A 15,364-nucleotide genomic window follows, 5' to 3' on the forward strand; every position below is an offset into this window, starting at 1 on the left:
ACAAGAAAATGACGGTCTTTAAATAATCAATTTGCAAAAACAAATTTAACCCTCTGGTACTGTTTGTGTGTTGGTCAAAAATTTCTATTTATTTTTTATTTATTTTTTCTTTTACTATATTTTAATTCCTTAATTCCTTTTTTATTTTTAATATTTTTTTTTAGTTTTAGTGGATTTTATGTTACTAAATTATATTTATGCAGTAGTTATAAAACGTTTTGAGCGTGGACTTAAATGAAATTTCCAACTTAAACGGTCATACGTTCACAGATTGAAGTTTGGTCTATTTTTAAAGACGACACTTGGCAAATTATTATGTAAAAAATATAAGTGTAAAAAAATGGACTTGAAAAAGTTATAGAATTCAACAATATTTCAAATATGAAATATTTTTTGAAATATATATTTTCCAAAACATGTTTTACTCAAAAAAAATTGTGAGAAAATCAAAGATATAAATCCAAACAAGCTATGTTCTAAAAATGTGGTTGATATCTTAAAAAATTAGCTTTTAGTAAGTTTGTGCGCAGTACCAACCATTTCCAATAGATGAAATTTATCTCCCATTAATTTCCAATGCTCTCATATTTGACCATGGACAATGTTTTTATTTTTTTATTTTTTCAGGACCATACAACATTTTCAAATCATGTTTGTGTGTACGTGTAAGTGCCAAAACCTTTACACTGTAAAAAAAATATTTTCAAGATTTGTTATCACAACATTTTTTTCTTTTGTCAAATCAACTTAAATAATTTATTTAGTTGAGATAACTTATTATTTTGAGTTTCTGATTATTAATCTCCTTCATTGTATTAACTCACTTTTTCCAGTTCAATCAACTTAAAATTTTAAGGCAACCAGGTTACTTACTTTTTTAAGTTAAACCAACAATATTTTTTTAAAGTGTACTATTTTTTAAAGTTTCATACCATTCCTGTGAAGTAAAAAAAGAAAAAGAAACGTAAAACCTTTCAGTAAAAAATGGCCAAAAAGCACCAGAGGTGTTATAATTCCCGTATAGCACTCTGCTTATAATGCACTCCGCTTCACGCCTAACAACGCCCCTTAGCTCTTCTAAATTCACTGTAAATCACGGCTTCGCGGGGCTTTAATATAATTCACACTTACTGCAAATTTCGGCAATTTTCTGGAGGCTTTGAATAAACTAATTTGAGCAAGTTTTTTTAATGATTTTAAATATGTAAACATATACAATGAAAAAAAAAGATTTTCAGATAATTTTAATTTAAGATGTCGTATTAAAAGTAATAAAAAGGAAATGAGCATAATAATTCAAATTATCTTAAAATATATAGATGTACAAACCCTGACTTTCAGAGTTAAAACATTTAACTATTACTTGACGTATCAGCATTTTAAGCAAACCGTTGGCGAGGAGTCTCAAACTTTTTGGTAATAGGTGTCTTATCAGTTAATATTGCTTATAAATCCATATGAAAATGACTTAAAAGTGGCTTGAAAAAATGATGCATATTTTTTTAAGTGAATCAAGCAATCCAATTTACAGTAATTATTTGTCCATTTATGCCATCTTGAATGCATTTTTTCCCAATGAATTGTGGGATTGCTGTCATGTCTACAAATGTCTTATGTAGAATGCAGACTACGTAGGTGGCTCACTAGTTTTTGAAGCATAGCTATAGTTCATATAAATGTCACAATAAGCAATCGTGAATTCCGATAAACATCTTGACAAAAACATGATGACCAAGGCAGACACGGCTAATCATAACTAACCCGTGTCTTCCTGTTAAAAGCCTACGCAGGTTTTTACTTGCCAGCTGTCTTACCTTCAGTCGGGATTTATGACTTCCTGGTTGGCAGTTTGTTAGTTTCCTGGTTTCGGCAGCAACGCGGGAGGCCCAGGAGACGGAGGAAGGCTGAGGCAAGGTAATGATGGCTCTCTACTGCGGGCTTTGTCTTCCTTCCTGAAGCCTACTGGATCTGGGATAGCTATTAACGATCCCCTTGAATAATTCACACTGATGGATAAAACACCTCCACAATTAACGGCGTGCCACGCTGAACCACCCACTCCACTGAGGACCACTGGAAGTGACGGCTCACTGTAAAATATTCACACGCTCGCTCGTTTATATACCTAGGTAAAGATCTGGGGGTTATATGCCTTTGAGAAATAAATTCACTCACTGAGTAGGAACTGTTTTGAATCGAACTAGATTTTTCATTTCATTCAAGACCCCCTGTGATGAAAATCTGGCTTTTAATGTTGTTTATATGTCTACGTGGTGCTTTAATATGCTGCAAGACAAACCATGTGCTAATTCATAAGTCAACACCATTGCTGAGTATTTTATCTTTAAAATACTGCAGTGAACCAAAGACAGTCTCAAAAACGTGGATTGAAACCATACCTTGTAACTAATCATGTCAACATACTGGCCGGGCGGGCTTTTGCATATCATTAACTATGACCGCTCTGAAACAGGGCGTCTCAAGAGAAGGGTACATTTAGCATTATAGCGGGTGAATTATGTATATTACGATGTTATGATGAACTCTATGCGTTTGTTCAATGCACTTCTGAGGATGCTGATTGTTAAAGGCAGCTGTCTGACTCTGAGATGGTGAATGGAAAATGGTTTGTGTAACATTAGCAACACATTATTAGCTGTTTAATAACGTAGTCTAGCAAAAGGCTAATCATATTAATTACTTTCATCTGTCCAACATTGTAGAGAGGGGTACCATTGTGCAGCGTTTACTACAGTAAGTTGGCTGAGTTGATCTCTGAGCTGCTGTGAGTGAGTGGAGGCAGGGGCTATTTTGCATATGCATGGCTCCGTTAAGCGAGGGTGTAGTTACATTAAAGCTATTTTAATGCATGAAGAATTTATTTTCACAGGATTTTTTTTTAAATGTCATTTTAGTGATTAAAGATGCGTTTTAAAGGATAAAATTATTGTCTACATGCAGGGGGAAATGGGAGTGGCGTTTATCCATGCAAAACTTGCTGCTGCGATGTTTTGGGTGGTTGCTGTGCTGTTGCTGCATGGTTGCTAGGGAGTTCTAGCGCTGCTGAGTGTGTTTTTTTTTTTATCCATTTCCATATGGCAAAAAATAAACTGAAAAGAACATAATTACTGCTGTCAAATCGATTATCCACGATTTAATTGCATCTAACTAAAGTTTTTGTTTAGATAAATATATATATATAGTGGCAAAACTCGAGTGTTTTCCACATGCCAGATCAGAAAGAAGGTCGAAAGCACTTTTTAGAGGCATAAAACTTCTTTTAGTATTAGATAAGTGCCTATTTCCAACATAATACAATCTAAATTTATTTAAGACAAATGACATTACCCCACATAGTCCCGTCCGAATAGAGCTTAAGTCCATTTACTTTGGAAAGTATGAACACATCTCTCCTCAACAATTCACTTGATTTGAGTTACGTAGGATAAGTTACAGCCGAGGTTTGGTAGGGTTAAGGAGTTTGTTCAAATCCCAGTGATAATAGTGAGGTTTCACTCAGCACGTGCCACTAGTCAGTTATGTAAAAGTGAAAAGGCTGTTGTGATATAATTAATACTTGTATGTTCAAAAAGTTGTTTTTTAAGAACTTCATAGGTTTCAGATGAACACATTTTAAAGTACGGCACATTTCTTTATGAAAAAAAGTATTCATAAAAGACAAAGAAAATCGTAAGAAGTCTGCTTTCATGAGGGCCCTGTTTGCTTTAGCTTTGTCCTGTCATTGCAATAAGTATTGAGGGGTGAGGAGCCCCGGAAGACATAAAACTTTTTGCGGCTTGTGTATTCTGTTTCATGAGCAGAACTTCAGAGAGCAAATGAGCTGCACATGTCTGACACGCTCATGTAAATTAGATAAGAACTTCAACCTTGCCCCAGCGCTATGCAAACTTCATTTGGTTTTATATATTAATCATTAACATTCAATATATGCAGTATTAATTGCCCTACATATTACACAGCTGTCATTTAAGATGGCCTGAACTAGACTTAGAGATCACATGAATCTTTGGTCTTAAATCAAACCCGGCAGGAGCCCTTGTTCGCTCATTGTTATGGCTAAAACTCCATCTGGCCTAGACAGAGCTGCTGAAAACGATAGAGATGTGCATTAAACTACTATGATTGTGCATTTATACATTTTGTCCAAACTTTTATCCTTTTATATTGTATAATATGGGTCTTGACCTTGGTTTTGTTAACTTTTTTCCCACCATTACGTTGACTTTCCTAGAAATGATGCGTTTCCTTGAGAAATTTTGTTCACTCTCAAAACTTTTATGTTCATGTTTGCGTTCCCCTAATAAACTTTTTGATAACCCGCAAAACCTTTGCGTTCCCCCGAGAAACTTTACATTCACTAGCAAAACCTTTGCATTTCCTCTAGAAACTTTACGCTCACTTCAAAAACCTTTGCGTTCCCCTAATAAACTTTTCGATCACCGGCAAAACCTTTGCGTTCCCCCGAGAAACTTTACTTTCACTCACAAGACCTTTGCTTTCCGTCTAGAAACGTTGTCTTTGCTCGCAAAACCTTCCTCGAGAAATTTTGTTCTCTTCAAAAACCCCTGCGTGCCCTCGAGAAACTTTACGCTCACTTCAAAAATCTTTGCGTTCCCTCGAGAAACTTTTTTCTTTTCAAAAACATTTGAAAGAAGAACTCGCAAAACTTTCACTCGCAAAACATTTTAGTTCTCCTGATAAACAGTGCGTTTACATTGAGTTCACTCGCGAAACCTTTGCGTTCTTCCAGTAAACTTTACGTTTACTAGCAAAACCTTTGCGTTCCTCCAGTAAACTTTACGTTTACTAGTAAAACCTTTGCGTTCCTCCAGTAAACTTTACGTTCACTAGCAAAACCTTTGCGTTTCCCACAAGAAATTTTGCGTTCCCTCGAGAAACTTTTTTCTTTTCAAAAAACGTTTGAAAGAAGAACTCGCAAAACTTTCACTCGCAAAACATTTTAGTTCCCCTGATAAACAGTGCGTTTACATTGAGTTCACTCACGAAACCTTTGCGTTCCTCCAGTAAACTTCACGTTTACTAGCGAAACCTTTGCGTTCGTCCAGTAAACTTTACGTTTACGAGCAAAACCTTTGCGTTCCTCCAGTAAACTTTACGTTTACTAGTAAAACCTTTGCGTTCCTCCAGTAAACTTTACGTTTACTAGTAAAACCTTTGCGTTCCTCCAGTAAACTTTACGTTCACTAGCAAAACCTTTGCGTTCCTCCAGTTAACTTTGCGTTCACTAGCAAAACCTTTGCGTTTCCCACAAGAAATTTTGCGTTCCCTCGAGAAACTTTTTTCTTTTCAAAAAACGTTTGAATGAAGAACTCGCAAAACTTTCACTCGCAAAACATTTTAGTTCCCCTGATAAACAGTGCGTTTACATTGAGTTCACTCGCGAAACCTTTGCGTTCCTCCAGTAAACTTTACGTTCACTAGCAAAACCTTTGCGTTCCTCCAGTAAACTTTACGTTCACTAGCAAAACCTTTGCGTTCCTCCAGTAAACTTTACGCTCACTTGCAAAACCTTTGCGTTTCCCACAAGAAATTTTGCACTCCCTGAGAAACTTTGATCTCTTCAAAAACCTTTGCGTTCCCCTTAGAAACATGCGTTCCCCCGAGTAATTTTGCGATGCCCTGTGAAACTATACATTCACTTGCAAAATCTTTACATTCACTCACAAATTCTTTGCGTTCCCCCAAAAAACTTTATGATCACTCTCAAAACCTTTGCGTTTCCCCGATAAATTTTGCCGCGTCCTGCTTTTCCATCACCGCTTGGGAAGCTGTGGCGTTTGCTACTACTCTGTCACTTCTTTTTCTCCGTCAGTTTTTTTGGCGCACACAGAAAGTGAGATAATGGAATAGTCCAATGTGAGGTGAGGTGCGTTTTGTAGAAATATATAATTTGCGGGAAAAAAACAACAACAAACAACTTAAGCATAATTTAATGGGGGATTAAGGTAGCTAGGTAGCTCGGGGCCCAAGGCATTTGCCGACCTTTGCCTAATGGTTAAGTCCGCCCCTGAACTTTACGTTCTCTTCAAAAACCTTTGCGTTCCCCTGAGAAACTTTATGTTCACTTGCAAAACCTTTGCGTTCCCTCGAGTAATTTTGCGCTGCCCTGTGAAACTTTACATTCGCTCGCAAAAACTCCCGAGAAAATTTGCGTTACCCCGAGAAACTTTCTGTTCGCTTGCAAAACGTTGACATTCCCCTCAGAAACATTGCATTCGCTCGCAAAACCTTTTGCATTTCCCTGAGAAACTTTGCTTTCGCTCGTAAAACCTTTTGAGCTGTTTACGAGAGAACGCAGAGTTAATGGTTTGTGAGGGAACGCGAAGGTTTCTTGAGTGAACGCAAAAAGCATTGACATTGATGTTTTATTTATAAATATAGGCCATAGTAATATAGATGACTGCAAACACTGCTGATTTTCGTTCTCAGCTCTACATTCTACACTTTTACCTCATTATTTTAATTGTATTATAACCCTGCTAAGTACCTTAAGGCTGAAATAATTCCACGTAATGGTATAAAAGTGCATTTACCTGAAATGACGAGATCTTTTATTGAGTGAATAAAGGCCAAATTCATACATCTCCGATGATAAATCTGAACTTGACCTTCCCGTGCCCTCAATTAAAAAGCCCCGCCTCTTTTTTTTTCATATTTAAATGATGAAATTACATGCACAGGACCGAATATAATTGTATTTTGTATCTGTTGACTAAATACAGGTTCCGCACGAGAAGTAAAAAGCCATATCCAACTATTTATTGCAGCTCTGCTTTGTTCCACTCCACCCCAAACAGCTTCAAATCATCGGGGAGATTGTTAAGCTTCTGTGGAAATTACGGAAATGCGGGGGAAATGGACGAGCCGCACTTCATAACAATTAATCAGGGCCTGCTGATTAATAAAGTTCATTTTTTATTCTCGATGATTCAGGGTATTATCAAAAGGACACTGTCCTTGTCATTTTGATTAACACACCCATCTTCCTCCTGCGGTGGGACGCGGCGAAGGGAGACGCTCTCTTGTGCCCATAAAATAAATATTGAATGAGAATATTAACTCGTTAACCTTGACAACTATTTGTAATTTTCATAAGGGCTAAACTCGCAAATTCAGCACAAAGAAATAAAAAAAATTAAATAAAACCTGCTGTGGGGGTTGAAGAAAGGGCCTCGGCGAAGGGGGGCAATAACAACACACAACAAATTAGAGCGAATGAAGAATGCTACTGCATGAATCCTGTCATTTTTATGGGCTGCAATGATTAATTTGTTTGTTCAAATTCTCAATTAAGCCGGGAGGAGGAGAATTAGAAAGCCAGAGAGATGCAATGCGCCGTTGTCTCGCCTGCCTTTGCCTGCAGCATCAGGGGAGAAGCGGCGCTCGTATACCTGCGGTGGCTCCGCGCTACGGCCCCTGAAGTCAAACGCCACGCTTTTATTTCCAACGCTAAGCAAATCAATATCAATTCCAGGATTGTTTCAATAATGTTTAGTCACAGTGTTCCTCAAGTTCTCCGTCACATAATTATGTAGACACCAGAACTGTGTTTCACAGCATTACAGGCTGATGTGATTGAACGGCCCACATCATGTGTGTCTCTTAGCTTAGCAGTCACACAGAGGATGATGTATGGGGCTCTCCGCTTGTCCTCTCAGGGGCCCCCGTGCTTTTATTGTGTGCCGGAGTGACAGATGTTTCTCAAATGACCATGTCCCTCATGCGCTTTGCACCTTACAAAACCCTGTCTTATGTGACATGAATGGAAACGCTCCCTTACTGCACACCACTATTATAGACTCCTGAAATCCTGAAAGGCATTTGTCAGAGACTCAGAGAAGCATGCCTGCGGATGACCGATAGTGCCAGTTTGGGACGAAATACAGTTTTTTAAGAAATGAACGGCAGTCTGGAGAGAAATACAGACAGCTTGTTTTGGCATTAATGCAAAAAAGTGAGTCCAACCGTTCTAAGTTTTTACAATTTTTGACATCTGTGTATTCCTATAAAGAAAATAATCTGAATTTGACATTTTATTAAGAAAATGTGAGTGTTGCTTGTTTTTGTGAAACTCACTGCTATGCTAGGGTGTTTTGGTGGTTGCTAGGGTTTTCTGGGTGGTCTAGTGTTGCTATGCGGTTGCTATGGTGTTCTGGATGGTTTCTGGTGTTGCTATGTTGATGCTAGGGTGTTCTAAGTGGTTTCTAGTGTTGCTGTGTGGTTGCTATGGGATTCTGGGTGGTTGTCACTGTCAGGGTGTTGCTACTGTATGTGGTTGCCAGGGCATTCTGGGTGGTTGTTAGGGTGTTTTGAGTGGTTCCTAGTGTTGATATGTGATCTCTATGGTGTTCTGGGTGGTTGCTACTGTTTATATAATTTCTAGGACATTTTGAGTGGTTTCTTGTGTTGTTGTGTGGTTGCCAGGGTGTGGCTATGTCATTGCTAGTGTTGCTGTTTGGTTGTTAGGATGTTCTGGGTGGTTTCTAGTGTTGCTGTGTGGTTGCCATGGTGTTGATATGTAGTTGCTAGGTTTTTCTAAGTGGTTAACAATGTGCATGGGCCCTCTGGCTGGTTGCTTAGGGTGTTCTTGGTGGTCTAGTGTTGCTGTGTGGTCGCCAGGGTGTTACTATGTGGTTGCTAAGGTGTTCTACAGTACATTGCTATGAGGTTGCTTGACCATTTTGGGTGGTTGTCCGGGTGTTGCCATGTGGTTGCTAGGGTGTTTTGAGTGGTTCATAGTGGTTGCTAGTACTTTTGCTATGAGATTGATAGGGCATTTTAGGTGGTTTCTTGTGTTTCTCTGTGGTTGTCAGGGTGTTGCTAGTGTTGCCATGGGGTGATTAGCGTGTTCCGGGTGGGTTCTTGTTGCTGTGGGGTTGCCACTTAGAAAAGTAATGGCACAACTTGACATATGATTCAATAAGTATTTAGCACAAATGGTGCCCTGGAGTATGATACTTTAGGGATTTGAACAAAGCATAAGCAACAGTGATAGTGAATATTGCCTTAACATGATCTATAATATATAATGCAACTAGCAAGGAATGGAAATTAATCTCAATGGTGCATATACAATATATAAAATATAATATATTGCATTTTAAAGAGTTGCACGATTTCTCCAGTGAAACTCTAGTGCATTTAACAGACGAGTCACTTTATTTAATGGTGTCCACTGGCTCCCCGTGAACAAGGTGTCCTTTACAAGCTCAGGACAACATTGACTGGATCCTGTGCTTGTGCAGTGAAAATGCTTATTAGTCAAACAATCCCCATCGGAATAATGCCTCCGTCAGCCTGTGGTGAAGGATAACCACGTCGGTGACAGTCGGGCGCCCAGGTCCTGCTGGAGATCAGGTACGAGGAAGAATGCACTTGAATCAGTCAAGCTTGTGTTGACATCCAAGTAGAAAGAAAATAAAGAACATAAGCCAAGTATTGCTAACAGTATGCTGATATTTAGGGCTATTTAGTTACTTAGACTTCAATGTTTTGCCTTTTGAACAATAAAACGGGCACAAAAATGAAATAAGATTGTTTTAGGAGGGACTAACGCCATGTGTGGAGATTAGATTGTCATAGAGACTTGAGATTGGACTTGGTAAACGATAAACAACGACCCAGAACATCCTAAAAGCGTTTTAACAACCATCAAAAACACCTTAGCAACACCCTGGTAACCACACACAACACCCTAATATTTCCACAGGCTAGCACCACTCGTATTTCCTTCTGAAAATGTAAAAATCTACTTTAGAAATGTAAAATGGACAATGGAAAGTAGTGAAAATTGATTCTACAGTAGGACCAATCATTTTTGTACAATAACCGGCAGCAGGAATGTCCTGAAATAAGAGACATTTAAATGCAGGAAGTGGTCCTCTTGTACCCACTTGCCTGAGCAGAATTCCAGCTGATTTTCCTAGGCCCATTCTGTTGTCTGGACGTGACTGATGGATGGTTAATGATAAAAACATTTCCATACCTGGCCTTCATGGCCTTATTGTTCACACGAAACTGGAACATCCTGCCCTGTCTGCTGCAATCACACAGTCCGCAGCTGAGAAGCTCACTGTATCTGGCAGCTGCGCGGTGTGACATGTGGAAATATGGGCCACAAACTGTCAGTGAACCTTGCAGTGAATCTTATGGTTAACCGTGCCATATGCTCCATTATGCATGTATAAGTAATACTTTTGTTGTTTAAGCTTAACACAGGAAACTGTTTTGATTTTTAATCCGATTCTGTTAATTCCAAGTATTTGTACATACTGTCTGTTCACACTGCTGTTGGTACGGCGTTGACTAATAAGAATCCTTTTGCATACAACTTTAGAAATGTACTGATTTTAGGAAATAATCAGTAAAGTACTCACTCAAGTAAAGAAACAATCTCATTCATCTCTGATTAATCGTTAAATGTGTCAGAAAATGTACGTTTCTTAAAGGCAAATTTATTTAGAAATTAAATCCAGATGATGAGATTAATAATATGCAGGGCCGTAACCACAATTTAATAAAATGTTGTTTATTTTAGTTTTTAGATTTTAATAGACTTCTACACTATAAAAAATATTGATGGTTTAACTTAAAAAAGTAAGTAACCTGGTTGCCTTAAAATTTTAAGTTCATTGAACTGGAAAAAGTGAGTTAATACAATGAAGGAGATTAATTTAACCATCAGAAACTCAAAATTATATGTTATCTGAACTAAATAAATTATTTAAGTTGATTTGACAAAAGAAAAAATGTTGTGATTACTACTCTAAAAAAGATTGTTGGTTTAACTTAAAAGTAAGTAACCTGGGTTGCCTTAAAGTTTTAAGTTGATTGAACTGGAAATAGTGAGTTGATACAATGAAGTATATTAATTTAACCTTCAGAAACTCAAAATAATAAGTTCTCAACTAAATAAATTAATATAAAGTTGATTTGACAAAAGAAAATATGTTGTGATAACAAATCTTGAAAATATTTTTTACAGTGTAGTTTCATTTCATTTCGGGGTTTTTTTTGTGTTTTTTTTATGCGTTAAATGGTATCATTTAAAATGATGGTGTTATAGTGGTATTTTCAAATGATATGCCAACAGGTTTTTTTTTTTCAAGGTTTATAAAATTCCAAAAATGACTTTAATATGTGGGCATTTTTTGTATTAGTTTCAGTTTTCCTGTATGTTAGATTTTTATTTTAGTTAATTAATGTTTTCAAGTTTGTTTAAATTATGTACTGACAATTTTCACCTCCGCCAAAACACGTTTTTAAGTTCAAGATATGAACGCGGGTAGCTTTGGGCGAGGGCTAAAATATCAACGAATGACTAATTAAAATTTAGCGTCAAAGTTGTTTAAATATAATAACCCAGTATATTTCATGGCATTAAACAATCTCCTTCATTATGTTTTTACCAAATATATTTTTAATTTAATATTTTCTGAATGATTTGTAAACATTGTTACATCTCTAAATGTTACTAATGTATTGATTGACACTTGTATTTATCGTTGTGTATCCAAAAGCATAAAAAGTATGCTCTGTTGCATACGATTGCCTGCAGATACTAATGAGGTCATGTTAATTAATCTGCTAATCAATTAGCATGTCTTGAGTCGCTTCAAAATGTGGATAACTTTTTTTGTAATCAAAGTAGTCAAAAATAGATTCAATGCAAAATGTGACAGTCAGGCTGTGAACAGATGACGACAATCCTACCGCTGTTCTTTTAGCCGGCGCCTGAATGCCTCGCGGTTCCCATATCCTGACAACACGAGCAGGGAAAGAGTTAACCACCCGGGCGCTTAATTGCACGTGACATGTGTTGGAGTGTGACAGATGATGGAGATGGGGACGAAGAGGGCGTAATCTGGCCCTCGGAGCCGAGTCTTCTCCTTCTGTTAGACCTCCAGAAGCGCCTCCCTAGTGAAGACCTGAAGGTAGTAAATAACAGCTCGCCTCTCCGGCCATTATTTAAGCATCTGGTGATGGAAGGAGAGCCCTCGTGCCTCACAGAGAACCTGTCAAAATCAGCCAGCCTCAAAACTCTTCAGCAGACACCCCAAACTGCATTTCGTCTCTCAGAAACACCGCTTTATTACTGTAGATTGGGCTGACGGATTTAACATGACAGGAAATGCAACTTTATATTTGGTAGAAAAACACCCCCACCCAATCCAAAAAACACTGTAATGCATCAAAGTTGGGTTCTCACACAGGTCCTCAAATGTTTTTTCCTCAGAACGACCCAACACGGTACCAGAACTGTTTAACGCACACCAAAAAATGCTGAAAAAAAATCATTTTTGAGTCAAATATGGACAAACCCAACTGTTGGTTTCAATATTTAAATGAAATCCATAAAACCAATGGTTGGGTTTGTCCAAATATGACCCAAACGTTGGTTGAAACGAGTGTACGAAATTTAATTTCGATCGGTTCAATAATTCACCGCACACACTCTAAAAACTGCTGGGTTGTTTTAACCCAACTTTGGGTCAAATATGGACTAACCCAGCCGTTGGGTTAAATTTTTACATTACATTTTTAACCCAACATTTCGGGTTTGTCCATATTTGACCCAAAATTGGGTTAAAACAACCCAGCATTTTTTAGAGTGCACAAACCATCTTAAAGAGCCCCTATCATAGCATTTGAAATGTTCCTATTTTTGTTTTAGGAGTTCCCAAAAACCATTTAATGTGCATGCAAGGATAAAAAAAACACTTTATTTGTCTTATAATATGCATTTATTTTTAACTGATTTGCTCAACGACTCCCAAATGATTAGTTCGATGATTCATTTTCCCAAACACCTCCTTTGAGTGACGCGAATCTGCGGCGATTGGTCAAATGACCCAGTCAGTTGTTATTGGTAAACTGTAGGCAGTTTACGGAACGCCCATAACCAGGATTATAGCTTGTCAAGTGTTGAAAATTGTATAGTGTTTGAACAAACGTGTCAGAAAAAGTGCACTTTCCACACGGTATTGGTTGATTAAAATTGGTTGAGTTTTATTGGATATGGATATGGAAAATATTTTGTTCTACTTTTTAAAAGGCTTTTTTCTATCCTATTACGTTTATTATTTGCATTTATCTTAGTTTTTTCTCCCATCTCTTCAGTTTGTAGATCACGACCCACCAGTTGAGAACCTTAGTCTATCATAATAGAGTCGATTAAGAGTCGATTTCCTTTCCCATGATAACAGAGCCCTTATGTTTGTTTTGATGGGAGGGTACCTACTAAAGGCGAAAGATTAACATTAAGTAAATCATTACCTCATTATTTTACACTGGAAAAAAATGTGACGTGTGTGTGTGGAATCAATTTAAAACAATGGGAATACTCTCAGCGAGGTCTAGGTTGGGAGCACAAAGGTACATTTGTCTCATGGAACTGATTTACAGCACTGTTGATAAAAATCGAACTTCCTGGAATCTTTTCAGATGTTTTGAGAAGCTTATGAGACAGCTGTCAAACAGTTCTGAAAACGGCTGATTTAGCATCATCCGCCATCACGGAAAAAACACGGCTGGGACAATATTAGCTTAGAAATAGCAACAATGTGTGTCTTTGAACACAGTGTGTGTACGCCGTCTATCCATTGTCAAAGAAATGAGTTATGAAACTCAGCTGCTTGAGGAAACAGCCAGGTGGGGAAAACAAAACTCTGATTGAAATTCTCTTGGGGGGCTTTAGCCTGATACATATTTGCTCTCGCATTCCTTTTGTTCTTTGGAATACCGCTGTTCAAATGCAATGACCGGTTGCATCAGTTCTAGTCAATGACTCGTTACACTTCCTCTTTTTTATATCCGTGCAATAAAAACATCTGTTCGTATCACAGAAGATATGAGTAACACGCTCCAGAGTGGGATTTTCCATGCTAAAGTGACTAGTTGGAATGAAATCTGAGGCGTTTGTCTTCAGGCCACAGGATTGTATTTAGATCTCTTAAAGGGCAGGTTTGTGGTTATTCAGAATTGATTTGAGTGTTATTTATAGAGCCCATGAAATAGCAATTGGAGTGCTGTGGCTTTAAATATATGTCTGTTGGCTTTGAGGTCATCTAAGGTCATCTAAGGCTTTGAGGTCATTTGAGGTCATCATACTGTATGTATATCTAGCAAGTAAAATCATGGTTCTTGGTCAGTAATCCTGTATAAATTTCCTTTTGTAATGTGACATGTTGGAAACCTTTCCTAATTATGAATTTTATGGTAAACAGGACACAGGACTTCTAATTCGAATTTTAGCATTTTTCTCTTAAATGCATTTTCACTACTGCTGATTGGACAACTCTCTCCTCCTCCATCATGAGTGACACGCCCCCTACTGCTGATTGGTTGACTCTATCCTTCCCCATCATGAATGGACACGCCCCTACTACTGATTGGCCAACTCTCTCCTCCTCCATTATGAATGACCCACTCTGCTGATTGGCCAACTCTCTCCTCCCCATCATAAGTGACACGCTCCCTACTGCTGATTGGTTGACTCTATCCTTCCCCATCATGAATGGACGATCCCCTACTGCTGATTGGCCAACACTCTCCTTCCCCATCATGTGTGGACACACCCCTACTGCTAATTGGCCAACTCTCTCCTTCCCCATCATGAGTGACACGCCCCCTACTGCTGATTGGTTGACTCTATCCTTCCCCATCATGAACGGACACGCCCCTACTGCTGATTGGCCATCTCTCTCCTTCCCCATCATAAGTGGATATGCCCATACTGCTGATTGACCAACTCTCTCCTCCCCATCATGAGTGACACGCCCCCTACTGCTAATTGGCCAACTCTCTCCTTCCCCATCATAAGTGGACACGCCCCCTACTGCTGATTGACCAACTCTCTCCTCCCCATCATGAGTGACACGCCCCATACTGCTGATTGGTTGACTCTCTCCTTCCCCATCATGAGTGGACGTGCCCCTACTGCTGATTGGCTACAAGTGGGTTGTGCTGCTCGGTCCAATATACTTTCAACAGCATTTCTCTGAAATCACTTACTGCAACTTTAAAAGGGAGCCATATTTAAACACTGAAATGTTCCCAGCTATGTTAAAAAGACATCGATTTCGAAGTATGAGCCAAGCAAATTTAAAATGATAAACATATATTTACTTGTGACCTGGGAGGATTTATCAGACACACCCTCACAAATCAACATAGGGACAAATCTATAGGAAACTGAACTGATGGGCCTATCTTATCATGCTTTCAATGTAAAACGGATCCAAAACTGTGTTTGGTATGCAAAATCAGTTAAATACCCTATGTTTTTTTTCCGGCCAAGTTAATAAAAGGAGCTATGTCCCAT

The 15,364-nt window shown here is 38.2% G+C and overlaps 1 protein-coding gene across 4 annotated transcripts in view; it reads left to right on the forward strand.

The window, feature by feature from the left end:
* Window positions 1-15,364, forward strand: part of tshz2 (teashirt zinc finger homeobox 2) — a 194,135-nt gene that overhangs the window by 100,811 nt on the left and 77,960 nt on the right. Inside the window, exon 1 of one of the 4 annotated variants that reach the window (XM_089124731.1) lies at window positions 1,894-1,914. The exons of the other annotated variants lie outside the window; for them this stretch is intronic. The gene's annotated coding sequence lies outside the window, so the exon portion shown is untranslated. Of the gene's footprint in view, window positions 1-1,893; window positions 1,915-15,364 lie in introns of those variants that run through there. 4 annotated transcript variants of the gene reach the window in all.

This window comes from Pimephales promelas, chromosome 20, assembly GCF_988280905.1.
Source record: "Pimephales promelas chromosome 20, fPimPro1.hap1.1, whole genome shotgun sequence".
Classification (NCBI taxonomy): domain Eukaryota; kingdom Metazoa; phylum Chordata; class Actinopteri; order Cypriniformes; family Leuciscidae; genus Pimephales; species Pimephales promelas.